Here is a 27,520-nt window from a genome sequence, read left to right as displayed (position 1 = left end):
GAGAGCCAGAGGATGCCCCAATGACTGAAAGCCAGGGGATGCCCCAATGACTGAAAGCCAGGGGATGCCCCAATGACTGAGCCAGGGGATGCCCCAATGACTGAGCCAGGGGATGCCCCAATGATTGAGAGCCAGAGGATGCCCCAATGACTGAAAGCCAGGGGATACCCCAATGACTGAGAGCAAGGGGAGGCCCCAATAACTGAGAGCCAGAGGTTGCCCCAATGACTGAGAGCCAGGGGATACCCCAATTACTGAGGGCCAGGGGATGCCCCAATGAGTCAGGACCAGGGGATGCCCCAATGACTCAGAGCCCCAATCCTGGTTAGAGATGAATCATAGAGTCTGGTATCCAACTAAAAAGGACATTTAGGGGGGCATTTATTAAGTCCGGCGTTTTTTACGCCGGACTTAAAAATGCCCCCGCAGCTCCGGCGCTACGGAGATTTATGTAGAGGTGGATTGCCTCTACATAAATCCCGTGCGCGCCGGTGCGCACCGCCGAAAACCTACGCCAGCTGAGGACTGGAGTAGGTTTTCGGCGTATAGTTGGGCGGAACGGATGGTAAATCGCGCGGACTCTGAGTCCGCGCCCTCCATTCCACCCACTACACGCCCCCTTTCCGCCCCCCCCCTGGCGTACTCGGCGGAAAGTGCCGATTTGCGAATATTTTATTCGCAAATCGGCCATTTGCGTATAAAAAAATACGCAAATCGGCACTTTCCGCCAAAAATCATCCGTACGCCAGATGATACATGTGGCCCTTAGGGTATATTCACACGAACGGGCTCGCAGCGAGATTCTCGCTGCGAGCCCGGCAGGTCCTGGCAGTTCCCATACACTACATACTTGCTGCGGTCTAAACGACCGCAGCGAGTATGTAATTCTGCCGCCCTTAACCCTTTCTGCTCCCTCCCGGCTCCCCCGCTGTAAGCATACTTTACCTGTCCTTGCTGCACGGGTCCGGCGTCCTGCTCTCCCGTCCGGCCAATCAGTGTGTTGCCCAGCTGCAGCCACTGATTGGCCGGACGGGAGAGCAGGACGTCGGACCCGTGCAGCAAGGACAGGTAAGGTATGCTTACAGCGGGGGAGCCGGCCGGGAGCAGAAGGGGTTAAGGGCGGCAGAATTACATACTCGCTGCGGTCGTTTAGACCGCAGCAAGTATGTAGTGTATGGGAACTGCGAGGACCTGCCGGGCTCGCAGCGAGAATCTCGCTGCGAGCCCGTTCGTGTGAATATACCCTTAGGAAGAAATTGTAAAATAAACCCACTCTGACAGCTTTTATGAACCACTCAGCCCTACAAAGTGCCTTATTGTAAATGCTTATTGTGTTTGTGTATACACATTCCCAGTACAAACTAGGTATCTTCTAGATATTGACGCAGATAGGGCACTCCTGAGTAATCCTATAATATGTTCTTTTAAGTGGCTCCAAACTGGAGCTTTCTGTTAAAATAAAACTTACAGCACAGAAAGAAAGTAGTAATATGCAGAGAATTCACAGGAAATATTGGCCCATTTATACACAAAATCATATGTTTTATGATAGGGGAACCTTCATAACGCTTTATCCTGCTTATGCCGGCAAATTTATTATGGAAAATTACAAGGATAGCAGCATAGACAGAAAAGCTAAAATGGTACCTTACGACTGTCCATATTTTTCAGTGCTCAGGTTATCTCTTTTACATTTATCTCGTAAGTCTTCTATGTATATTTTATTATCATTTATGCTCCTCTAAACATATATTCCGCAGAGTCTCCTCTAAAATATGTTTAGCTCGAATTACTTAACTTCAGGCTCGGCTGACATGAGTGAGCGTGTTGCTTATCAATTTAGCGGCATTGAATTATTATATAACATTCCCGGTTCTGAGGAGCATTACGGCAAATGTCACTCGGGCTGCGGATATAAAGAGTCGGTCACCTGAATGATTACAGATTTGTGTCATAACTTGTGCAAAGTGCTGTGCTAGAAGAAAAAATGCCGTACTTCTCGTTGGCGCTCCTTATCTGCTCTTTACAAATATTGATGTCTGTGTGCGGAATACGTAATTAAGCTGAAGGCATGGCTGTTATTGGGAAGCCGGAGACAAAGTGGAAGTGCTTTTCATCAGGGATGCTTTATTGACTCCGAGCTGATTATACAAGTGTATAGGCGTAGGAGGGGAGAGCTTGCTTTTTTTCATTCAATAATTTCAATAGCATGTACAAGGGATCAGAGGAAATATATTGGCTGGTATTGAAGACAGAATGAAGTTTGTGTACATGAATCCGATTGCATACACATTACACTTGGCTACCCTGTCTAGCGCTTTTGGATTTTTTTCCACTTGCCGGCAGAAAACCAGTTGATGTTTCCTGTTTTTAAATTTAAATATTTACATGTTTTGCTTAGAGAATGTAAACATGACGGGTATGTGCGCAGAGGGTGGATATGCTTTACGGAGCGTCTACTAGAAATTTGAGGGTGAAAAAATCAACTTTGTATTACAGTACCAGCAAAGCACATGAGATTTTAATTAACCTCAGTCACTCCCCTGTCAAAGCATGTAACAATATAGAAATAACTGTGACTAAGCAGACATGTAGTCAGATAGCAGGTAATACCAGAAGGTACTATGATGTGAAGGGTTGTGGCGGGTTGTGCATCATGATCTAATGAGCCTAATCTAGGCGCTCTTGTTATGTCTAACAGTGATGACTATTTTGTTTCTGCCTCTTGCATAAGCAATTTTCCGTCATTCTCTCATTTGTAATACAATTATAGAATAACTGGCTAACCAGACTTCTATCCTATAAGTGTACATTATCGTCTGGTATGTAACTCATTATTAGAGATGAGCGAACCTCGAGCATGCTCGAGACCATCCGATCCCGAACTTTCGGCATTTGATTAGCGGTGGCTGCTGAAGTTGGATAAAGCCCTAAGGCTATGTGGAAATCATGGATATAGTCATTGGCTGTATCCATGTTTTCCAGACAACCTTAGAGCTTTATCCAACTTCAGTAGCCCCAGCTAATCAAATGTCGATCATTCGGGTTCGGATGAACTCAAACCCGAACCCGGTTTGCTCATCTCTACTCATTATAGTATCTGGTACTTTCTCTAACATCATTCACTTTATTTTATTTTATTTGTCTTTATTATTTCTGATATTTGTGCCCTATAATAAATTTAAAGGGAACCAGTTACCATGAAAATTCTACCTAAGCTATCAGCATCATGTTATAGAGCAGAAGGAGCTGAGTGGATTGATATATATCTTTATGGGAAAAGATTGAGTATAAATTGTAATTTATTGATTGAAATCTTTGATGTTTTTATGCTAAGGAGTCCAGTCCATTGAGTGACACCGCCCACTGGACTCCTTATCACAGAATAAACATAGCGTGTGAAAATAGCATATCAGTGTAAGCATTCTTCTGTCAACTGAAACACTGATTAAGGATTTGCTCTTGGCCACTTGAGTCCAAATAACGGATGCTATTTCATAATGAGGTCCATCATTTGTACAATAACGGCCATCATTATTAAATAATGGCTTTTATTTGGACTCAAACTGCTGAAAAAAGACATTGTGGAAACCAAGTCATGTCTTTCGCAATTGATAGTTATAAGTGAAACTGGTACATTATAACAAATGCTTAGCTTGGACCAAGACAAGGTCTGGTTTTCTGCCATTTGAGCTAAATAGGAATATTTCAGTCACAGGTTGTTGTTGTTGTTTTTAAGTTTTATTAAATTCTAAAATACAGCAATTATACCCAGTTACTAGCTTTTTTTTCTAATATTAGGCTATGTTCACATTACATATCAGACCAGCCGTTCCGTGACCCCGGCCGGGTCACGGAACGGCCGGTCTCAGCCCTGATCATCCTGGCCGGTACTTAAGTACCGGCCGGGTGATCTTGCCGGTCGAGGAGCTCTGATGCGGGCGCATCAGCTTGCCGGAGCCGCTTGCTTCACTGTGTGAACTGACAGGTCTTTCTGCAGCCGGAATTCACTGAATTCTGGCCGCAGAAATCTGACATATCAGTTTTTTCCGGCGCTGCATGGGATCCCGGTCGGAGCGTATAGGATGTGTGTTCACTCCGGCCGGGATCCCATTGAAAATAAGGCTATGTTTGACCCGTCAAAACTACCGCCGTAATTCTGCGGCGAGAACTCCGGACGTAGTTTTACGTAGTGTGAACATAGCCTTAGGGTTATGCTCTCGGTTTTGGGACCATCTTTTTTTGGCGGACGTCTTTTGTTAATTACAGCCCCAAATAATACTCATGGTCGTTATTCGCGGCCACAATTGGAATCAAAGTGACAGCCATCCAAAAATGAACCCGCAAAACAATAGTGTGCGAGCATAGCCTGCTTTATATTTTATCTGTTATATCTTAATACTGTTTGATATCATTATTTATTGGATCTGGATTTAGTGGATATGGACTATATATTGAATAAAACTAAAATAGGGCTACATGGCCTTGTCTATTATTTTCTTTATAAAATAAAAAAGACTGGGATGCAGCAATTCTTAAAGCAGCCAAATAATGTTCTGAAGTCAAAGTAGAAATTCACAATCGTGCTTTAGTGTTTGTGTTTTGAGAACTTTAGGAAATCTTAGTATTTGTGAGTGGCAGAAAGCCTCCTGATTTCATGGTAGCTTTATAGATGGATGTTCCTATTTCTTTTCATTCTTTTTCCTCATTTTTTACACTTGACATTCTAGACTATGAAATTACCACCTGTATGGCTGACAAGTTATCATGGGGAGTTGAGGGTACATGTTCTTATTTCCCTCAGTAGGTCTTGGATATAAATTTCGATATGCATGTTCACTCCCATAAATATTCAAATAGGCTTTTGGATGCTCAGCATACAGTTAACGTTTCCATCTGTTGTCCAGACCAGAACACACACAGAAAAAAAAAAAAAAGATTTGGCATATGCTTACATGATTGACAAGCTGAATCCGCTACGAATTGATTTCACAATTGCGGAGAAATGAATCCATGAAATAATGGGTGCTGTACTTTTCACCTGAATATAGCTGTAGATTTATAGTGCAATTGATTTTGAATTTGTTATGAGACCAAGGATTTATTGCTAAGTATTAGGCTTTGGGATGATTGGGAGACAACCAAGAAGCAAGCAAGCTGCTAGTCTTCACGCCATCATTATGGAGAGCAAGAAACACACAGCATGACATCACAGTGAAGATGGAAGCGTCTAAACAGCTTCCCTTCAGAAATAGAATCTCAAGAGCGCAGTTTGGAATATGTGGATGACTAGGGGATCGGGCAGTCAAGAATTATAGAAAACGTATTTGTAAAAAATCCAAAAAGAACATTTACCTAATTTTTGATTAACAAAAAGTTAGATCAGGGCATCCATGCATATTATATTTGGTCAAAATTACCGGGAAACCTTTGGTTTGACCCACAAGGGAAATCAATGACCGAATTGTAATTAAAGGGAATCTGACGTCAAAATTCTTGAAATTCTTAAAATAACTACAGAGGCGAGTAAGAGGTTGAAGAACATGAAGTATCATATATTCATTGATGTTAAACTTGGTTTCTAAATAGAAGATAACCCACTTTTATGTAGCACATAAGTTTTCTTCCATTTAAGAGGGCCTATTTCTGTCATTTGGGTGCAGATTCTCATTTTCACTATCCTGACTTGCAGTTAAGTTCCATTTACTTTAATGGAACAGAGTTAAAACCCCACCCAAACTGGAGACAAGAGAGGGGGAAAAGTGGCCATGTTTTTGTAGCACTGGATAACCCTTTGAATTGCTAAATATAGATATGGTCCAAGACAAATAAAATAAAGTTAATGTAGCAAAGCTTCAGGACCTGATGGATTACACCCAAGAGCTCTTAGAGAACTGTTTCTATTATTTAGAGATTATCTGGTGGCTGGTATTGTGCCGAGGGACTGACATATGTCTTACCCAGGTAACTATTAGACCAGTAGGCTTAATATCCTTTGTAGGAGAACTATTTAAGGAGCTTCTAGGGGACTATATACAGGAATATGTAGGGGGTGGTAGTATTATAAATGATAGTCAGCATGGTTTTACAAAGGTCAGAAGTTGATATATTTTCATGTATAGGTGTGTAAAAGCCTAGATAGGGGGGAAACCTGCAGGTTTTACACTCCATTGGTCAGAAGCAAAGCATTCGGCCCACGGGTCGTAAGGTGTAGTGATGAGCGAACAGTTGGGAATTTCAGGTTCTGCAGCGCTTTTTCGAACCTGAATGCTTAGTATTAGACTACTGGAGAAACTGGATGCCGCCATAGCGCTGCCAGGAAAATATGGATACAGCCTAGGGTGGCATCCAACTTCTCCAGACACTGGGAGCCAAGTACTGACCATTCGGGTTCAGAAAAATGCTGCAGAACCCGAACTTCTTAACTGTTCGCTCATCACTAGTAAGGAGTTAAGTGGTAAAGCGATAGCATCATAGCACCTTCTTAGACCATGGAGTAGGCAGCTGTGCATAGTACCAAATAACCTTAATGCATCTTTAGAAATACAGAATTTATCAATCCATACCCCTTCTATTCATCATTCTTCTCCCCTCCCTTGGCTGAACATGTGTCCTTTTTTTTTAGCTAACTATGTAACTGTTGTAGTAGAACACAAAAATGTCAAAAGTTTGTCTCATCGGGGGACAATTGCCTTCAGGAGATTTATGTAGTGGTAGCTCCTGCTGCTGTGGTTAAAAGAACACTTTTATTTTTTCGGCTGTTAGATATCTCACTGTATTTCATGCAAACGTTGGATTTTTTTTCTCCTTTTTAAAAAAACAAATCATAAAGCTTAAATTATATAACATGAAAATATCTTAGGCTCTGCTCCCATCATGTTTATTGCCTCAATTTGAAGGGCACGTAGGTTTTTTTTTGTTTTTTTTGTTTTTTTTAAAGTAGTGAAAATAAAAAAGGAGGCATACTCATCTGCCTCAATCCCCCACCTCTGTTTTTGTCCAGTCCCTGCTGTTCTCTGTACTACATACTGTTGTGTTTGCCATTGCCAATGACCTATTGTTTAAAAATAAAAAAGTTTAATGGATATGTTTTTCATAAAATATAGTAATATATCACATAATCCTACTGTTCTTCTGGAACACTGCTGAACGCAGACATTGCTAGTATTTAACAATGTCCCGAAGCGCCAATCCACACTACTCTTGTGGCCATTCACATACCCACTCTTCTTTCCCCCAGTAGCTTCATCAGTCCCCACACATACTTTTATAAATGCTCAGCAACATCCCTCTATTAGGAATTCTAGTTCACCCTAAGACTTTTTATAAACCCGCAATGCTACTTTAAAAAAATGGTGACGTGCAGTGTCCCCTTTTACATATATGGCGAATCTTGGCACAATTGTGTATGATGTTGATTGTGTTAAAAGAGGTTCTGAATAGAGAATATAATCTGCTTTTATCTAGAATACATTGACATTGTTGTCTATGGGCTATATCTTTGTTTACAGGTCCGTATACATGTCACATCCTTTAGCATACCATAGCATTATTCCTGGAGAAAAAACAGGCTTTTTTTTATGAACAACCCCTTTCTAAGTGTACTTCACACTTTTTTTAGGTGACATATTTTGATAAGAGCATGTTCATTATTTATGGTCACAATTATCATAAATATGGTCCCAGATTTACTAATGTGCCTCTACCAGAATTTAAAAAGTGGCGGAAAGGACTGGCATGGTTTTTGAAAAGGGAGCATGGTCTAATTTGCATAAAAAAATGCACTAGAATCTGGCTGAAAATTCTGGAGGACCATTTAATAGGTGGTATAAACTTTACACCAAAAAACTAAGGCTAAGGCTATGTGCACACTACGTTTAACAGCGTCCGTTGCACTGCTGGCCGTTGGGCGGCTTTCAGCACATTCCTGCAGCCGATATCTCTGTATTTTAAAATTTATCTCTGTTTTTACAATTGACTTGGGGGCACCGTTGGGTGTGCCTGCAAATCAATAAACCATTCACCTCAATGTAAAGTACAGCCGCCATCCATCTTTACATTGTGTGAACAGCTATTATTCCCGTTGAACAGCGTTCGAAAATAATAGGCATGTGCATTATTTTAACGCTCCTTCCTAAAGAACAGGCGTTAAAATAACAATGTTTGCATACAGAGGATGGCATTGCATTGACTTCAATGCAATGCCGCCCCTGCAGTAAAGAACAGACGCTGATCCCATTGCAATTAACGTCCGTTCTTTACTCAAAAATAACGTTGTGTGAACATAGCCTTAGACAGTTTTAGTAAATGTGGGCCATTGCGTGAACATACACTAAGAGTGATCTGCTTGTAGACCATCTGCCTACTAAGTTTATATTTTTAAATAATCTTTTTGAGAATCAGTGTTGTATTGTGCCCAACATCTGCATATATATTTTTGGGTGTGTATTTCCATATTCAGTACTTACCACCATACAAAACTGTGCCGATGTGATGCTGAAGGAGGAATTGCTACCTGTATTGCTATCCCTTAGCTTCTCGCCCATAATTTCATTTAGACCTAGAGGAAACACTGTATTTCTTTATTTTGGAAAAGTCTTCTTTCGAGACCTGTTGATTATAGGGTACAAGCACCAGCTGTTATGCCCCCTGTGTTTGCTATGCCGTGTGTTTCTTTTGCTGGGTGGGTTAATTGAAGGGCACTAATTATTATCATTATGTAGACAATCACCTAGCGGCTTGCCCAGACAAGTCATCACAAACAGGTGTCATTTTACAGCATTGCAAACTAACTATCAAATATGTTACAATCTCTTCATAGCTTATGTAATATGAAATACTGCATTTATTGTTTTAAGCAGTCATACAAATTCCTATTCTTAACTCTTCCAGGGCTGAGCCTTTGGCTTCGAATGGGTTTATCCCCATTTCCCAATGTTAGAACTTATCCCCTCTCTAAAGGATAGGTGATATGTTCCTGATCAGTGGAAATCCAAACACTGGGACCCCCCTCCGAGTGCAGGAGTTCCATGTCCTGAGAATGGAGGAGCAGAATGCATGATTGACGGTTGCTCCTTTCACGTGCTATGGGATGAATGCTAATGGTAGCCTTTCACTCTAACCAGAATAACTAAAGACACTAAAGGCAGGTGTATTACCGAACCTGGGACTATCAGAGCCAACCCAGTTACTGCAGTCTCATACTACGTCCCCGACTTATTATTGCACCTCTTCACACTTCTAAATCATCATAGAGTAACACTTGAACCTCAATTGGTAAAGTCATTTTTAAACATCCTCTCACACTTTGCCATTTTTATTAAATCGTTTATTTTAATGTATTAAAAGTCATTACTAGTTCACTGTAGGGGCTGTCCAGCAATAAAAAAATGAATATGTTATTTCCCAGGACAGTTACTTACCACTGCATGCTATAATACCCCAAGAGACCTTCTAATTTAAATAAGGTCCTAACCATTCTAGGCATCACAACATGGCCCCGTCAGAGCCTCTGAGATCCTTATGGTTTCTGATATTTTTTTTTCATCAAATCAACTTCAAGATTCAATATGTCATTATTAGAATAGTCTTTTACCGACTAACAACTAAGCTGTATGCCTAAAATAGGATTGAAATAACATACAATTAGAGATGAGCGAACCGGGTTCGGGTTCGAGTCCATGCGAACCCGAACGATTGGCATTTGATTAGTGTCGGCTGCTGAACTTGGATAAAGCTCTAAGGTTGTCTGGAAAACATGGATACAGCCAATGACTATATCCATGATTTCCACATAGCCTTAGGGCTTTATCCAATTTCAGCAGCCACCGCTAATCAAATGCCGAAAGTTCAGGTTCGGATGGACTCGAGCATGCTCCAGGTTGGCTCATCTCTAGATACAATTCCTCCAACCACCAAATGGGTAACCAGTCGCTGGTCCGACGATGACAGACAATGGAGAATGGAAGTCCGATGAAAGAAAACTTATTTAGAACCAACGTGTTTCAAAACCGTTCTGGTTTCTTTTTCAAGAGTCAGGACTCTTGAAAAAAAAGAAAAGAAACCGGAACAGTTCTGAAACGCGTTGGGGGGGATTTATGAAGACCGGCATACAAGTATGCTGGTCTTATATAAAGCCCCGCCCCATTTTCCCCATCAGTATTCACTAAGAGGTGCACGCCTCTTAGTGAATCCGGCCGGCCGGTTGTCCAAACCTGTTCCAGGCGTACTAAATCGACGCCTTCTTCAAGCAGGTGTAGATTTGGATCATGATTTACGCCTGCGAGCAGGCGTAAATCATGATAAATGAGGCGTGGGAGGAGGCCACGCCTCCTCTCCGCCTTGTCACGCCCCTCCAAGCTCCCCCAGCCTGCCCATCAGGCGAGCGGGGCATGCGTCAGGCATACGCCAGGGAGAAGGGGTGAATCTGCACCTTCTCCCTGGCGTACACCTCGGGCAGAACATTCATAAATGTCCCCCGTTGGGTCTAAATAAATTTTCTTTCATCAGGCTTCCATTCTCCATTGACTGTTATTGTCGGACCTGCGCTTGGTTACCCATTTGGTGGTTGGAGGAATTGTATCTTATGTCTATTATCCCTTGGTAGATATAGGGAGTGGCTGCGGTCTGCTTTATGTTTTCACAAGGGTTGTGCCTCTGTTGTCTGCACAACTCAACCAGGTGAGAGTTACCTCACCTATTTTTCTCACCCTTTGTTGATTGGTCATGCAGCATTGTTTATTTGTCTCTAAAATAGGATTGGTGGGTGAAAAATATTACTTTACTGAAAGAGTAGTAGATGCTTGGAACAAACTTCCAGTAGATGTGGTAGGCAAATCTACAGTAACTGAATTTAAACCTGCCTGGGATAAACATATATCTATCCTAAGATTATAAGAAAGGAAATGATATAAGGGCAGAATAGATGGACCAAGTTGCCTTTCAACATGTTGAAAAATTATCGGCCGCTGACCGCCCATCGAAACGTGTAATTGTGTTTTGTTGCCGACAGCTGATGAATGTTTTAAAAAAAATAATAAACTTTTTTTTTTTTTATTATAAAGAATCTAATATTAATAATAATAAACTGGTACAAGCTAAATAAAACGGGTGTATTTTCACAATCTTTGATTGAGGTCTGGAAATGGGTCGTTCCTTTGTGCTTTTTGACAAAACTTTTGCCAGCCAAATGCTAATGTGAAAATACTCCAATTTTGTGCAGAGGCTTTCACTATTTTTTTACTGTAATACATATTATTGAACCTCCAGCTTTGGCTAATTCTTTGGCAACACTTGGGAATACAATAGAAATGTGCTTCTTCTTCCAGATTTCCTAAATACAAGCGCTTCATTGCACAAATGAATGTCCTACAAGATGGTCATATGAAAAGCCCTCGGAACAAAGGCGACTTCAAATAACTAAAGATTTTCAGATGAATGAAAACTGATTTCCGTTGATTTTATTCAGATGAGCAGGGCTGTCTGGATGCACAGGAGAACACAAAGGTTAGTTAATGGAACTATAATGGATTTCATTGTTGTGTATAATGGACTGCATTAAAGCTGCTCCATTTTCCTGATGTTACTAAGCATAGTCACTTCATTTATAGTGTATTTGTATGTAAGCAATGGCGCACCCTGCCAGTGTTAGAAAATATCAAATTTAATACTTGTAGGGTTTGCCTTCACTCATTTTTTGTTTTGATAAATGACCATATTTTGATATTTACAGCTGTAAAGGTTGAATTTTCGCCACAAATAACGTTGTGTAAACATCCCCTTTGAAATAAAATATATAAAGTTTTTTTTTTGCATTAGTCCTGCTTGTTTCTTCCTAGCAAGCGGAGCTCAGAAAGGGAAATATTTTGTTGCTGTGTACTGTGCTTTTACCATATTTAATTAATTTAAAGGGGAACTACAGTAAAAATGTTTTACTTTTATATCAGCGGAAGGCGGGGGGTTGGACATTTTCAAAGTTTACAGCCGGGGCACATACCTGGGAGAAGGCACAGATTCGCAGCTTCTCCCTGGCATACACCTGCCGTATCCCCTGCTGGCCCGGTGGGCTGGCAAGGAGAGCTCGGGGGCACTGCAAGGTGGGGAGGAGAGGTGGCCTCCTCCTGCACCTCATTTATCATGCACACAGCCGTAAATCATTATCCAAATCTACACCTGGTACAAGAAGACGCCGGGTGCAGGTTCAAGCTGCTGGACAGATTCACTAAGAGGTGTGCACCTCTTAGTGAATTCCTCCACTCCTCAAGAAAGATGAAGAGGCCGGTCCGGCCTGGAAACGTGTTGTACTGTATCCTTGTTTTAATGTTTTAATATACTTTTTAAATTGAAGCTTTCATAAGCTATATACTCAAGCATCCTTTTGGAGTTGTCCGCGCCTGTTGAACCTGTTTTCCTAAGGAGTGGAGGTCTGCATCTTTCTAATTGCCCCGACATGGGTATACAGGATAGGCTGCGCATCAGTGTTTCCCTCTATGCGCTTGGAGAGTTGTGCCTCAGTCTTGCACAACCACATCAGGTGAGGGAATCCACTATTAAACTCACCTACTTGATCCACCTCTGTTTTTATGATCCTGCACCATGGAGCTCTGTCTACTCTCTGAATTCGGCCAGGGAAAAGGGGTGGGGCCTAATTTAAGACCCCCCTGGTGTCTGAAAGTTAAATAGATTTGTAATTTACTTCTATTTAAGAATATCAAGACTTCCAGTACTTATCAGCTGCTGTATGTCCTACAGAAAGTAGTGTATTCTTTCCAGTCTGACACATTTCTCTCTGCTGCCACCTCTGTACATGTCAGGAACTGTCCAGAGCAGTAGCAAATCCCCATAGAAAACTTCTCAGCAGAGAGGACTGTGTCACATTGGAAAGAATTCACCACTTCCTGCAGGACATACAGCAGCTGATAAGCACTAGAAGACAAGTACCGAAGATTTTTAAATACAAGTAAATTACAATACTATATAACTTTATGACACCAGTTGATTTGACAGATTTTTTTCCCCCTGGACAAATGAAATATTTCTTAGAAATGCAAAATGTCCTTTTTGTATAAGTATTTGCTGTGGGCTGTACATTGAATGCATCGTGATGTTCTACTATTTAGAGGTTTATCTTAATAATTTTATTCATGTATTACTTTAGCATTACTCGAGTCAAACGAGGGCGATCTTATACATAGGCGCGGAGACAAAACAGGAATTTAAAGCAGCAGGAAGTAATTTAAGTCTGTTTGTAGTCGACAGATTTCTACTGTGCCTATCACTTAATCAGTTTGGGAATGCAGATTACAATAATTTTCTAGTCTTACCCTCAGCAGGTGTCCTGCCATCAGTGTGCAGACAGTAAAATGGTTCAAACTAATTTTAGATGCAAACTAAACATTTTCGAGTAGCCATAGAATACATTCTGCGGTACAGCTAGGTTGGTGTGATATTGAAATGCATTAAAGTAAATTAAAGGCAAAGCTACTATAGTAAAGTAATTATTTTAAAATACATTTCTCACATCAGTGCAGCCCTGCTCTCGCCCGCATCACTGTCCCTATCTACCTGGATGATCCACTCGAAATGGTAGCCCCCAACTGGGTGCCATTTCTAGCAACATTCCTGACCAATAATTGGCCCATGTAAAAGGCCATTAACGGGGCATGGAATTCAGACTCTCCCATTATTATAACTTTAAGAACAAGTTATTATACCGTTCCTCACCAAACAAAGTAACAACCTCTTTGATATAGAAACATAGAAGATTGTCGGCAGAAAGAGACCACGTGGTCCATCTAGTTGGCCCTTTTAGTATTTCCCTTCTTATTCTCTTAGGATAGAAATATGTTTATCCCAGGCAGGTTTAAATTTTGTTTTTGTAGAAGTTCCCTACTTAACCTTATTTAGTCCTTTAACATATTTAAAGGTTTCAATCATATCCCCCCTTTCTCGTCTTTCCTCCAGACAATACAGAAAAAATTACTTTTCCCCATCCACAGTATAAATGAAAAGTCGGAGGTCTTGGGGAGGGGGGTCTGACTTCTATACTGATCCTCCATATTTGGCCCCATCGGCTTTGTTATGAATAGAGACGTGGGTCTGGAACGTAACACATGGCTTTATCCATTACGATGGAGCGACGCGAAGAGCCGAGCTTTGGCAAAGAGCCATAGGCATGAATGTCAACTGGGGTACAAAGGTCAGACCCCCTGCGACCTCCTACTTTTCAATCTTGGGTGGGAAAAGTCCCCAGTTTGGAATTCCTTTTTTACCAAATCCACATCTGTCTGGGACAAGGCATTCGTTTCTAGATGAACCACCAGATTAATTTTAATCTTCAACCTTCACAATGTTTGCAATCAATCTCCTATTTCTGCTGACCATAGCAACTGTGAGACATCTCACCTCTTCAGCTTGCCCTAAAACACCTCTATGAATGGAGTCACCAACAAGAAGATGCCTTCTCTCCTTACTCCCCTATACTTACTGCCCCTGACTTCTTGCCACCACTTAGTGGCCCATCCAAAACAATTTCCCCATTGGAAATCACCTGATCGGCCATGTCTCCATCAGCAACAACATCCCTATCTAGATCAGCGAGAACACTAAAACAATTTTGCACAGAGAGACCAAACGTACTATGCTTCTGCTCAACTAATCTGCATCAACCAACTGTTTTCCAAGCTGCCCTTCTCCTCTAAGGTCTTTGAGGAAGTGGTGGCTGGTAACAGGGCTGCTCAGCAATACTTCGATGGGATAGTCTCATCTCATCAGATTAAAGTGTACAGATTAAGGACTGCAGCCCAGAAATTTCACAACTAGAGATGAGCGAGCATGCTTGTCCAAGCTTGGTACTTGTTCGAGTATTAGGGTACTCGATGGTGCTCGTTACTCGGACGAGTATCTAGGGATACTCGAGACAATGGCATCTTCCTCTTCCTGCATGTTTGGTGGCTTTTTTTCAGCCAGTTATCATAAGGGAGAGTCTTTGGGAGCTCGTAGCATCACATGGGAATCCTACATGTTGATAGCAGCAATTGGCTGGCCAGATCAGATGACCTGGGCATATAAGAATCAGGTCCCGAGATACTCGCTTCAGACGAAGGCTGGATGAGCATAGGGAGAGAGCTGCTGTCTCTCAGGGAGAGTGTTAGGCAGGGAATTAGTGTGCGGTTAGGCAGGAATCCGAGACGAAGAACCCAACAGTCCTTCTACGGGCTTAAAATTGTTAAAAAATTATTTTTTTCCTACTCTTGGCTTCTGGCTTGGACTTGTAGTGCAGCTGTCAGTAGTCAATTTGTCCTGTTGCTGACATTCTCCTGGCTGGCTGGGATCTGTAGTTCAGCTATACCTATCCTGTCCATTTCCGTGTTGTTTCCATCATTTTCTGAGGTTTCCAGGTTTTCAGGCAACCTTCCCTGTGCAGAGCTTTGGTCCCCTGCAAAAATGCTTGAGTTTCCTATTGACTTCAATAGGGTTCGTTACTCTAAACGAGCACCCGAGTATCAGGAAATATTCGTCTCGAGTATTGAGTACCAGAGCATTTTAGTACTCAATGTAAACTAGACATCTGCATGCAAACTGGACAGCACCCCAAGTCCCAAGGGGTGCTACCGAAAACAACAGCCAAACAGGAATTACAGTGCACCAAACCAGAACAAGTGAAAAATATCCATTTTATATTAGTACATAATGATTCAACCGCTGCATAAACCAATCTCAGGAGCAGCCATATACATGAACAAAAATATAAAAAAATTTGATATTCTATAGATTTCTTTCTAGAGATTCCTGGCATAATGTTAAGATCTAAGCATGTTAAGATCTTGCCTATGGCTACTCAGTAAGAAACTCCTAAGATTTTTTAATAGGGGAAAAACTGAAATCTAAAAATTGGTGTAAAAGAGAGACAGTTCCTTCACTGATGTAAAGGACATAATAAGCTTGGGGTGTTCAACCTACTTCTTCAGGCAAAAGTCTGCTATTACTGAAAGCTTTTGCTCCAGCCTCGGACGTGTTCATATTCGTGAGTGTCCTTCTGGCCGGGCTCCTCAGACACGGATTGTAATTAATTCATGGACTGACAGCACATTATTTCTAACTAAAATAGTATCTTTGTAATTATAACATGTTCTTCTAATTCTCACCACGTGATGGAAACTGGAAATTGCAACTGTCTCAATGATAAACCTATCTGATCGAATGAATGTAGATTGGGGAAAGGGACTCAATAGAGTCTAAATGCTGGGAAGTTAATGAGGCTTTCACTGACAGCTTTGTACTAATATATTTACAGCTGCTGGTAATACATTCTGTTTATTAGATACAATTGTCCCTGTCAAAGATCAATGATTAGTTTTAGTCTAGTGAAAATATTCCCTGGAAAATAGAATTATTCTTACAATGAACTAACTGTACACTATGAAATGGTTGGAAATATACTATAAAATGCATACAATGTACTACTGTATGTTGTAGTCTCTGAGCATCCATATCATAGAGGTAGACTGTGCAAATTCTAGAAGGTTCTTGGATGGTCTCATGCCCTTTGCTATTTAGGTCATGAGCCTTCTCTTGAGGTATTGAATTGTTAACAAGTTAGGGGCTGAGTAGCTGGGTTAAGGGTCATAAAAAGGGCACAGAAGGGAAACAAAAAACAGGGCCAACAAAAAACAACAAACAGGGCCTTACCGTGATGCGCAGGTGCATTCTCTACACCCTATGCCACTACCTGTAGTAAAGAGCTAGCCACTACTTGTTAGACACACACTATTATTTGTTAAGATCTCAAATAAACCTGCACCTTATAGCCAAAGGAATAGATGAAAGAGAAAGAGGAAGTATGCATTAAGGCTGGGTTCACACTACGTATATTTCAGTCAGTATTGTGGTCCTCATATTGAAAGCAAAACCAGGAGTGGATTAAAAACACAGAAAGGATCCGTTCACACAATGTTGAAATTGAGTGGATGGCCACCATATAACAGTAAATAACGGCCATTATTTCAATATAACAGCCGTTGTTCTAAAATAACAGCAAATATTTGCCATTAAATGGCAGCCATCCACTCAATTTCAACATTGTGTGAACAGATCCTTTCTGTGTTTTTAATCCACTCCTGGTTTTGGCTGCAATATGAGGACCACAATACTGACTGAAATATACGTAGTGTGAACCCAGCCTAAATATGTACATGTATTCCCTTTTGGAATCCACACCTGTGTATGAGTAATCAATAAAATTACCAGAATTTGCAGTGTTTTCACAACAAAATCCCCAATAATGTGAGAGGAGGGGGTGAAAGTAAATGTAATAAGCAACTATTTATCGATATATTTAAAATAATAAAAACTGCTACATAATATAATACTATATAGCACATTTAAAATGTGACCATTAAGCAATATGTTTAAAATAACAATGTTAGTATATGGGGGTACAAAGAGCGCTAACTACTATATAGGGGTCCACAGGTAGCCCAAGGACTAGATCAGGGCATACAGAGGCCTAATATTATATTGGGCACAGAGGAGCCTAATACTATCTTGTGGCACAGTGGGGACCTAACTACCATACAGGGACACAGGAGGGGTCTAACTACTATATGGGGCAAAGAGAGACCTTAATACTGAATGGGCCTACCTATTATATAGTGCCTACAAGTAGGCCCGTGTATTATGGTGGGAAGTATTATTCACTATTTATTTACCATGAGAGGACAGAGCCTTCCCCACTGGTTTGAAAAATCTTTAAAACCAAAACCTTTATTGATATGCAATAAAAGTGCAGTGTGAACTGTGTACAACCCATCTTAAAAAACAACTACCACTAGTATAATGGTTAAGTAGGGTTGAACCTAAGTTGGAGCGGCTTAGTGGTGGTGTGAACATTCAACAGGGGGGATGAAGACACAGCAGGAGGACACCAGGGTTAGGTAAGAATAGTCTCTTTTATATTATGTTCTATAAAAGAGCAGAAATATATAAAAAGTTTTAAAGTGGCAGAGTACCCCTTTAATATCTCTTGTAAAATCAGCATAGCAGCAGAGAACATTAAGTAAGTCAGTCACACCTTGTATAACTAGAAGGCCACACTCCCTTTTTCAGACAAACAAAAAAGTTATTTTCATTAGTAAAAGTGATAGAGATTATATTACATTGCATATGATGCTCATACAAATAGCGTGTTACAAACATATGACCAAGATGAATAGGTAGGAAAGACATGACAGTAATCCCTAGTTCTGGGCCCCCCAGCTGTGTCGGCCTACTTGTCTATACAACCCTAGGTGGCAACTGGTCGACATTCCCTTCCTACACCTGAGTACACACAGAGACAAAACAAGACAAACAAACACTGAACAATAGTTGTACATAAATGGGTCAGAAAACCAAGCTGGCAAATACAGTACCAAAACAGAAGAGAAACAAGAGGTTGGAGAAGGGCAAGAAAGAGGTCAAAGAATCCAAAATTGCAATACAAGTAAATGCCAACCAAATCCACAACAATGTGAATGGACTCGTCCTCTTACATCCAGGCAACACAGATCACAGACTGGTAAGGAAGGAATATGAGTGGTAAAGGAGCTGTCAATTACAACTAGCTTAACCATCTGCAGCCCAGAACAAGGTCAGCAGGAGAAACAGATGGATGTGGTAAAATCCAATTAACACAGCAAAGAGTGGAATAAAGCAGTGTTCAGACCAGGGCAGGAAAAAATATAATGTGCAAAACCATGGTCAATAGCATATACTCTCCGTACGGACAAAGAATGGCTCTGAAGCCCAAACGGGCACGGATGTAGCATAGTAGTTTATGGTTAGTTCATGGTTAATACTGGAAGAGTACCGTAATTATATAGAAACAATATTTATTCCTGTAATGAAAAGGACAAGTGGCTGTATAAATCACTAATCCATACGAGTAATTCCCATGTAGTTTCCACATTTTTTTTGTACATTGCCTGTAGACCTTTTCTGAACTATGGCTCTGCCTTTAGGATGTCATCAATCATACTGTACATTACATTTCCTGGTTGACTATGTAACCATCTCTATCATGGTAACTTACTAATGCTCTTTGTCCCAATGAATTCTTGATGGAATGGTTTTGTGCTTTGTTACCCGTTATATTGCAGTTATTTATGTTGTACTTATTTGTGATTGTCTGTATACATACACTATATGCTTTTATATTTCATTTTTCCATCTGTCCCGTAAAAATTCCTTTGACTTGTTTGTGATTTGGATTGCATTATTTCTGAACACATTCCCTTGCCAAGGAAGCCTGAGATTTGTATGCTAGCTATTTGCTTGTAATGTGCTACATTTCAGCTGCAGCTGCTGGATGTGGATTTACTGAGAATAATACAATTGTACAGAAAGCTATTACCTCTCTCCGTTAAAAAAAAAAAAAAAAGTAAATAAAATTTCAGGTGCCAGTCCAACATTCAGTACTAATTCAGCCTGTACTAAAGTACCAAACATAGTGAATTATGTTGTCGTTGGATATAATATTTTCTCTTTTTTTCATAGACTTTATCCTATTCTATTATTTAGCATTTTAAATGGAGGAGAATGTTCACGTTGTCTACACATAAATGTTAATTACACTGAAAATATCACAGCTAAATGAGTATATCTATTGGGTGCAGGTGTCCCTGAGTAGTTTACAGCTAGCATATGGGCTACATGCCTGAATAAACTTTTCTCCTCCTGGCAATATTGGTTATGCGAATGACAGAAGTATTCTAAAAAAAAGAGAAAGACTAAATAAAGGAAGTCATTTAAACAAGTAGAATAGGCAGAAGCCATTGAAATGCAATGTGCCAAATGGCAAAAAATGTAACTCCAGCTCCAACCAGTGCAATAAAAAAATCCAAATTTATTATAAATGCATGTTAAAAATTACATGGACGTCCATACAAAAGAAAGAACCGACGCGTTTCAGAGCCTAAGCTCCTTAGTCATGGCAGAAGCCATTGAAACACTAGCGGCAAAATGGTGTCTGAAGTCTATATGAAGACAAGTGTAAGTAAAAGTTAAAAAGGTTTTTCCCAACATTGCAGGTAATGGCTTATTGATATTACGCATTTTTTGGGGTACAGCTTCCCGTGGAGGACACTTCACCACCACTCCATACAAAACAGTCATACATCTCTACTCATCTGAATGGGGCTGTTTAGCAGTTCATTGCCTAGCCTGAGCCCCAGAGCTCAAAGGGACCTTAAAAGTCTCTTCCTTTTCTAGACTTGCAGGGGTCCTAGATGTCAGATGTCCACCAATCCTAACATAACATATCACAGTGTTCCCCAACTCTAGTCCTCAAGGACCACCAGCAGGTTATGATTTGAGGATATCCCATATAAAGGCCATCCGTGTTGATACCTGATGCACTGTCCAATGGAAATAATACACCATAAATATTGTCTTGTGGCTCTGCGCCCAACTTCATCTCTTTAAGCACCATATGCACTGGGACTGTATGGTTTGGACTGTGGTTCTACACATAAGAAGTTTCAATAATAAATCTCCCCAAGAATGGAATAACCGCGGCACACACGTCTTCTGAATGCTGTTTACTGCTGTCACATACAGGCCAATACTGACAAAAACAAGGCTATAGCTGTTTCACTGTCAGGTATGCTTCATCATGGTCCTACTGATATCATGGCCATGATGAAGCGCACGTGAGCGTAAAACAGCTGTAGCCTTGTTTTTGTCAGTGCTGGTCTGTATGTGACTGCAGTAAACAGCATTCAGAAGACGTGTGTGCCCCTGGTTATTCCATTCTTGGTGGGATTTATACCCGATGCACTGACTATAACAAAATCACCTGTGAAATACTAGGAAAATCATCAAAACATGACCTGTTGATGGTCCCTGGGGACTGGAGTTGGGGAAAACTGACATATCCTAACATTGTAAGATGAGAATATCCTTTTGCATAAAAATGAGGAGGTATACTAAGCAAAATGCAACAGAATTCAGATTCCAGTTTTCATCACTTGACCCACACTAGACCTTTCGGGGGTAAATTAATGGCAAAAAGTTGGCCGACTATAAAGTGACATAAGGAAGAGGAAAGGATCTAAGATATCTAGCGAGATGTGCCAAATCTATCACACAGTGTGTGCTACTGTGATGAATTTTGTTCACCTTTTGCCTGTCTTGTTTTTGCTGTCTAAATATTGGACAGTTGTAACAAATCTTTATTATCTTTGATTTGAAAAGTTGCTGCTCATAGTGTTCTCACAGTAAAAGTGAATGGTTGCTGGAAAAGTGCCGCTCTTGTCCTGTGAATCCATCAGCAGTAAAGCTTTACTTTGATGCAAGGGTAGACCTAATAAATGTAAATAAAAAATACAGCTTGAAATTTCAATTTTAGGGCCAAGTCTACATGAAAGACTATGCTGCCAAAAGCAGCCTTGTGAGCCTGATGAACATCTGTGGCTTGTCATGTTACCAAAGCAAAGCAACAACCAGCCAATGCTTGTGACTGTCCCAGCCAAGAATGTGAATTCTGCCTTAAACCAAATGCAGAATTCTTAGTAACATTTGCAGTCTTGTCTTTTTTTTATTCTTCTTCTTGTTGAACACTGAGGCAGGTGGGATTCTCATAAAATTTAAAATGAGAAAAATTCTAATTTTGTCATTTTTTCATGAAAAATTAACGAAATTCTTCTCATTTTAAATATCGGCCAAAAATTTACGACTAACCTAAAGTACAATATGTCACGAAAAAAATATCAGAATCAGAAAGATAAGTTATAGCATTTTGTAGCTATGACCGCGTTAAGTGGGACAGGTCGGATTTAGAAAATGGGCTCTGGTCCTAAAAGCCAAGATCAGGGGGGTTTAGTAGGCCAGGACATTTGTCAAACAGTTGGACTGCAGCATCACTGGAAGTTGTTAGCACTGTAGCCTCACAGCGCTGGGGTCCTGGGTTCAAAGTTTGTATGTTCTCCGTGTTTGCATGGGTTTCCTCCCACACTCCAAAACATACAGATTGCTGAATTCAGATAGTGAGCCCATATGGGACAGGGATCCATATTTATTACAGTGCACAGTCCTCTTCTCTTGCACACACCACAAAGAGTGCCATTGATTTTCTTTCCCAAAAAATATCAGCGTTAAAGCATGAAGCTTATAACGCATAGAATATCTGTGGTGTAGGTCTTTGCTTTATAAATGCCGACATCCTATAAAAACAGAACTTCTCAGAGGCCCCTTATAACCACTTCATAATCTGCATTTAAAATTAAAATTTGATTCATTTTAACAATCATCAGCGTTTACTTTCTGTTACATTTTAATTGAGTTTCCCATCTTTCTGGGTTTGATGCATTGCTCCATCTAAGGACTGCTGGCTTAGAGTCAAATGATTTCTCCCATATCCTACGGATCAATTGCATTTTCAATACACATTTAATATTGTTCAACAGGACAAAAAAACAAACAAAACCAAAACAAAACCAAAAAAACTGTTTAATGAATGCGGGGAGATGTAGCATGAGGCCATAAACTGCTGGGCTTCACTTTCTGCCTTATGCCCTCACCTTTGTAGATGAATAATACAGCAGGATTATTATTTTATGCACTCAGGCACCAAATAGTTAATCCACATAAGTTATGCAACATTTGCTTCTTGCAGCCATTCCAGTCTTCACCTTTTGACATAAAAGATAAAAGAAAAAGTCATCTGTGGCTGTCTGGCAGTAATGAAATATCAGATAGATCGGAGGCCATGCACTATTTTATTCCATGTATTACTTCTTGCAAAAATCAGCAGAACTGGATATTAGCAGAGCCTGGGCTACATTCCTATAGTAATGTCTTTGTTTTAGCCACCCTATAGAAACCAGATACTATTGGAGTGGAATGTGATTGATGCTAAGCAGTAGAGATGAGCGAATCACTTGGGAATTCATTTTGCGAAGTTCGCAAATATTTGCGTGAATTTGTTAATATTTTTGAATTGCATGCAAACTAATTTTTATTAAAACTGGCAAATTAAAGTAGCTACAATGGTGGGACTATTACAGAGTAGCGATATTTTTCAACAGCTGTTGCTGTGACATTGTCAAAATTGAAAAATGTCAATCAGCCTTTCAATCATTCAATTTCTGCATTGGACAGTAGTGGACGTTGGTGGATCAGCGGAGTAATAACAATTTTCTCCTAGGACAGAAGTGGACATTGGTAATTGAGCACCCAGTGAGGTATTAAGATGGACACTGTGTTGACTGTGACTTCCTATAATTCAAACCCAGCACCCAGTGACTTGGTAAAATGAACACCAGTCACCCAGTTACTTGGTATACTGGACAATGGCGTCACTGCCCCTATAGAAAACCACCCACAATCCTCCCTCCTCTCTTCTTCTCTGTGCCCTATCTCTCTGTATTTCTCTTCCTACTCTAACTGCCTGCTGCAACCTACTCTCCACTATACACAGCCGACTGGCCGCCTCCAGGAAGCCAATCAGCTTACATAGAGGGTGAGGTGCTGACATCACAGTGGGGTTTGCAGTTTATTGGACGTCCACAAGGGATTATAGATAATCCCTTGTTCCCGCCAAAAGACGGTTCTGTAAGCTAATATGTGCATCTGCCATGTGTGTATTTTCATCCATTTTTACCCATAAAAAACACCAAAAGTCAATAAAAACTGCTAGTCTTTTGTGTGGCCAAAGGAATACTAGTTGTCCTTAAGGAGAGTCCATCAAAAGGATGTGTGTAGACTTTAAGGCCATTCTGGCTCCACTGGGAATTCTGGGAAGAAAGGATATGCAAATAGCTCTCACACCACTTAGGCAATGTTCTATGACTCCTAGATGAAATGAAACACTGATTTGAACATTAGTGTTTCATTTCATCTAGGTGTCGTAGAACATTGGAAATATGCCAAGCCCAGCAACCTCTCAGAAAGCTGTGTTGGGGTTGTTGCCCCTTTTTAGTGCAGAGCAGAGTGTTGGCTGGCTAGTAAGAGGCCTATCAACGTGGGTCAGAGGGATACTAATTCTCCTTACGGAGAGTGTGTGGCATTCTTCTGTAAAAGTCTATGAAAGGGAAAACGCTACCATTGGCAAATTTGTGTTTGAAGGAAGCCTAAATCAAGTTTTTACATTACATTTTTTGTTGTTGTTTTTCTGATTTTCCATTATTATGAAGTTTTATAAACTAATTCAGATAGGTTGCAGTTTTCTCTCTGGATGCTAGGCCTAATAATAAGAAATTGCTTTCCTTCAATCGAAAAGACATGACTACAATAAAAGGTCACACTGTAGAAAAAGTCATTCACGATAGGTGATACTCAGAGCCTAGCCTTCCCACCACCCTGCACAGTGGCTTCTCCACAGGTCACAGAGCATGCCTAGAAAACTCTCCTATAGAAGTCAATATGGTCCTCTCCAGTCTATTGTTTCTATTCCTTTTTTACTTGCTGTAAAAGGGAATGCAGAGAATAGCCATGTTTAAACTATGGTTTTATGTCAAACACACTGTTAAGAATTTTTGGAGATGTTTATTTCTCATTTTCAATTTTACTATGTGTATTTTATAATAATACTGAAATCTTGCAGTTTTCTTTCTTTTACAGCCGTTGTTTTCAGTATCAAATATCATCTGTAGTGTAGCATGTTTCAGCGGCCATCATTGTAATAACAGTCGCTGGAACATTATTCTAGTTCAGGTGGACTGATGGCCCTTTGGGTATATATTTAATTGAAAAGTCCAATAATACAAAGAACAGTGAAAAGAACGGTGAAATCGATATACTGTGTGTGAACTGCTTAAAATAATGGCCGCTGTTCATGCAATAATGGCCGTGATTTAAAGGCATGAACATTATTTTGATGGCCGCCGTAAACAACGGCCGTTATTAATATATTATGGGGGAGATTTATCAAACATAGTGTAAAGTGAAACTGGCTCAGTTGCCCCTAGCAATCAATCAGATTCCACCTTTCATTTTCCAAAGAGTCTGTGAGAAATGAAAGGTGGAATCTGATTGGTTGCTAGGGGCAACTGAGCCAGTTTCACTTTACACCATGTTCGATAAATTTTCCTCTATGTGTATTGGGCGGCCATAGTTCCATTGATTTCAAGTATAAATTGCCAATATCCGACGTTATTTTTTAAAAAAGAAAAAATGGACGTCTTTCTTCTTTTTTTTTTCTTAGTGTGAACATAGTCTACAAATTAAACATAAAATTCAGTATCAATAATCTTATCAATAATTGTCAAATGAAGAATTTGCTGCTTCCACGATGCTTACCTGCTATGACCAATGTCCAATCGGACCTTATGCTTAGATCTGTCACATCGATTGTTTTAAATCATATTTGCGCTTTTATAATGTAACTTTATGCACCTAGTAAAGTTTATATGTTTGACAGTAAATATGGAAGCCTCTTGATGAAATACATACAGCATCAAGATTAGTTTCTGAGAATCAACGGAGAATAGAATTTTAGGTTTTCCCTCATCTCCAAACATAATGTTCTATTATCTATTGTAGGGAAGAGTATCTTCTAAAGATCATCAGAAGACTTTTCAAAGACTGGTAAATCCAGTGAGCTTCTCATGTGTCTCAACTCCATAAATTAACAGCCCCACATGTGTCAGACTGTCAGTCACACATCAGAATAAAAACACTGTTGATGACAAGAGGCTATAACACTACAAAGCGCTCAACCTCATTACCATGCAGATTAGATACAATTATATTTTAAGTGCAGAATTTCCAAACAGATGATCGGTATGAGCCAAGTAATGACGATACTTGGTTCTAGAGAAAAAAAAAATTAAGCACAATAAGCCTTGTCAGCACTGGTATTACATGTATAAGCATAAAATATATAATATATTAATATAAATACAATATAAAATATATTGTAAATTAAAATAAATATAAAATATATACAATATCAATAGTAAATTCTTGATTCGTCGGAACAATGACTTATGGATGTAAATATTGTGTATCTGTTAATATTACCTGTAAACAATTGAACCTTGCTGTCAATAGCAGGCACTTTAAAGATCTTAGGATTAATACTTTTGACATTTTGTTGCTATCAATAGTGACCTTAAATGTTCCTCGCAGCTTCAGTTTCACACTATAGAATTACACTCGAAAGAACACGCTGTTTTTATCTCCGGGCAGTAAAGAAACAGTTTTGTTTGAGTTTTGATCCATGGAAGCTTGGTTGCTGAAGTGTGAATGTCATTTCTGGCTAGGCTGGTAGCCATTCCAAGAATATTATTTTACAATCACTATTTTCAATAAGGTCCCTGACGAATGATATTGCTACAATAAGGCCGGCTGCCACTGGATCATTTGTGTTTTTAATGACGTGGTGATTTCCATCTGGTAATATTGGTGTTGTTTTGTGTCGCTTCCAAGCAAGCAATCCTTAATGTTAGCAGATGTTCCGATCAGTCAAATTAAAACCCGGAACCCCTGAAGGTACCATGTAAGATCACAGTTTAGAAAATTGCCAGCTATTGCCTACATAATTAAAGTCCATTTTTTAAGACGTAGCATTGCAAAGAAATGCAAAACAATATCTGCAGGCTACAGAGCCCGGCAATGTTTTCTAATCACTTCCGCACAGATCCAGTTTGTATTTGTAATTAACAGAGTATATAAATATTTGATGCATTCTTTATCATAGACATATATTAGATTGCTGTTTTTTTTCTTGAACTATAAGACGGACTGGGTTTCCTGTTTGATTAGATGCATCTAATAACAATGGAACTTATAAAAAAAAAAAGGAAATTGGTTTCCACTATGTTTCCTACGTTAAAAAAACAGCATTTCTTCTTTATTGTTGTAAGTGAAAACAGTGGAACCTTTGACTACGAGGAGCATGGTCTACGCTCGTTTTTCTGGTCTTCGATATTTTTGCTGGTCTACGATCTTTTTGCTGGTCTACGATCTTTTTGCAAGATGAGATTTTATTAAATTGTAACTTGGTAATTGTAACTTGGCAACCCTTGTGTGTCTGCATCCTAAGAATGTGTTCACACTATGGAAACCGGACGCCTAACCCACCGCAGATTACACCACTCGCCCCCGTGTGCATCTCTTCCTATGCCATAGACTCCATTCTATGCACAGGCGGATTTCACCATCCACCCAAAGAATAAACATTTCAATTATTTTTGGCGGATTCCACAGGTGGACCCCCTCCGACCATAGAATGGAGTCTATGGCACAGGTGCAGATGCGTGTGTGCACGAGCGGTGGAATCTTCGGCGAGTTATCCACACGGAATCCATAGTGTGCACACACCCTAATATTATCCTGCCATGTTTCCCAAAATACAGTGCACCGTCATACTGCAAATTCTTCTCACTTTCCAGGGACCCCGTAGATCAGCTGGGAGAAACACCCGAGTCAGGTGAAATGCCTGTGTCGGAGGTCTGGTCGGTGCACGGAGGAGGAAACTAAAGCTTCGCACTGCACACATGCTGGGTGTGATTGCTAGACTGCTATGGTCTCCCTTCTCTGC

At 40.2% G+C, this 27,520-nt stretch overlaps 1 protein-coding gene across 1 annotated transcript in view; it reads left to right on the top strand.

Moving 5' to 3' along the window:
• The window catches only part of HS3ST5 (heparan sulfate-glucosamine 3-sulfotransferase 5), a 202,577-nt gene that overhangs the window by 74,077 nt on the left and 100,980 nt on the right, over positions 1-27,520 (top strand). The window contains exon 2 of the mRNA XM_069973638.1: positions 11,328-11,505. The gene's annotated coding sequence lies outside the window, so the exon portion shown is untranslated. The remainder of the gene's footprint in view (positions 1-11,327; positions 11,506-27,520) is intronic.

This window comes from Dendropsophus ebraccatus, chromosome 6, assembly GCF_027789765.1.
Source record: "Dendropsophus ebraccatus isolate aDenEbr1 chromosome 6, aDenEbr1.pat, whole genome shotgun sequence".
NCBI classification, from domain to species: domain Eukaryota; kingdom Metazoa; phylum Chordata; class Amphibia; order Anura; family Hylidae; genus Dendropsophus; species Dendropsophus ebraccatus.
This window is presented reverse-complemented; position numbering and strand designations above follow the sequence as displayed.